Source organism: Zeus faber (assembly GCF_960531495.2).
Source record: "Zeus faber genome assembly, chromosome: 18".
Classification (NCBI taxonomy): Eukaryota; Metazoa; Chordata; class Actinopteri; order Zeiformes; family Zeidae; genus Zeus; species Zeus faber.
Genome location: NC_137210.1, coordinates 2,491,565 through 2,494,034, shown reverse-complemented (window position 1 = coordinate 2,494,034; position 2,470 = coordinate 2,491,565).

Genomic DNA, 2,470 nt, shown 5'->3' with positions numbered 1-2,470 from the left:
TAACACATATGTACACATCGATCTACACAGGTTAACCTGAAGTAGATCTACGCTGACTAGCGGCTAGTGAGCCAAATATGGACGAGTGGCAGTCAGTCTACAATAAGTACTATTTACAGGATTGCACCATTACTAATAAAAGTGTCATATACATATGCCAGTTGTGATGGGCTTAGGCCTTGTAACAGAAATCTGTGTTGGCCTGCCCCTGTTTCCCTCTTTCCAGATTCCAGATCTCCCTGACTGTCTGCTCCTTCCCAGCTCATTGAGGGATTGGTGTCACCCTCTTGAAGCCTTTATAAGCTGGGTGACTCCAAGACGGCACTCTCTCTCTCGCCCTCCTGGAAGGCTGGTGCTTTCAGCTAAGTATACAGGTAGAGGCCCAGGGGTGGAAATTATGGGGGGGGCCTTCCTGGGAAAAACAGGGAGTTGCCCCCCTCAATATATCTTAGTGAGCATAACTATATAATTTTAAATAATCATGGTTCTGCGCCCCGATCGCTCCCTTTCCAACGCTAACAACAGGGCCTTTATGCAAAACAGAGTGTTTTTATTTTAGAAGTAGTGTTTTTTTTAATTTACTCCGTTTCCTTATGTAACGAAACAAGCACTGTCTATACCACCTGCTCCGCAGTGGCCCCCCACTTCTCAAACCAAGGTTAGGCCCTTGTACAGGCCTCTTGAGTTTTGTCCTTTAGTAGTAGCTACTTTGTTTTGAACCTGAAGTTTTTTAAATACTGCCATTTTGCCGCTTTTGGGGGAGAAATGTGGCAACTGGACTTAACTATAGAGTTAGTGTCACCAAAGAGGCATTGCATTTCAGTTTAATTTGCTCTCGAGGTCGATTCCTGCGGAATAGAGCTTGGGAAGCTGGCATTGCTGGAACAAGCCCCCATATGTGGGGCACATTGACAGCAAATGTTGGTCGTCATTTTTGAGTTAAAGACGTCTTGGAAGTCTGGTTAGGTGAAAAACTACCACAGAAAACTCTGCAACAATCTTGTATGAAATCCCGACCCTTCTTTTTCCATTTCCTTTCTTCATTATATTTTTGGGACATTTTGTATGTCTTAGTTATTTTTCTATGCAATTACATGGAAGTGTTCCTTCAAAAATGGCGACCGGAGTCCATAGCAACCCGTAGCAACTGTCAAACTTCCATAGTCCCATAGTCCCTTCTCCAACAGATAGCGGACAGTCAGGATTGCATTTAGACTCTGGGGAAAGGCTAAGGCTTGAGCGGGGGAAACAGGTGTTGGCGAGCCTCGCCAATATGCTTCCACTGAGCGCTGGAATGCCAGCTATGTGGCGGGGGCTCTGCGGTTGCTGGCGCATTACCCAGACCAGACTGGGGCCCGGGGGGAGCAGGAGCGTCCTCCGACACACTCGCTGCCGTTACCACGAGCTCCCAGAGCTGCGGTACCCTGGGCATTTTTTTGAATGGAAGACCATTTCTTTTTTTTTCTCTGAAGGGAAAAGGAGGATTTCGCGAGTTCTGTAGAGTGGACTTTAGCGTGGATGGTTTGCCCCTCTTCCATTACCAGCAAGAACGTGCGTCAAATTTCATACAAAAAAAAAAATAGATAGAAAGCTGTGAGAAAAAATTGTGAAAGGCATTCTGGAGTTTATTTTCAGAATTATGCTTCATTCCCAGAAAAAAGAGTCTATCTATCTATCTATCTATCTATCTATCTATCTATCTATCTATCTATCTATCTATCTATCTATCTATCTATCTATCTATCTATCTATCTATCATGTATCTATCTATTTATCTATCTATCTATCTATCTATCATGTATCTATCTATCTATCTATCTATCTATCTATCTATCTATCTATCTATCTATCTATCTATCTATCTATCTATCTATCTATCTATCTGTCTGTCTGTCTGTCTGTCTATCTATCTGTCTGTCTGTCTGTCTGTCTGTCTGTCTGTCTGTCTGCATTTTTTTATCTCTTTCTATCTATCTATCTATCTATCTATCTATCTATCCATCTATCTATCTATCTATCTATCCATCTATCTATCTATCTATCCATCTATCTATCTATCGATCTATCAATCTATCGATCTATCTATCTATCCATCTATCTATCTATCTATCTATCTATCCATCTATCTATCTATCTATCTATCTATCTATCTATCTATCTATCTATCTATCTATCTATCTATCTATCCATCTATCTATCCATCTATCTATCTATCTATCTATCTACCTATCTGCATAATTGAATGCATGTCAAATATTCCATATTGATGTTTCAATATTTATCTTGCATTTTACACCATTTTGACAAATTCATCTAAAAGTGTGAGAGCAAGTCAGTGACAACTGATATTCAAAATGGATTTCCGTGTCCTTTTCTATTGAAAGCTGTTGCCATCACAGGCACTGTTTACATATCTCCATTGGTTTTACCGTAAAGGTGCAAAAAGTAACGTGAATACTTTTTTTTGTTG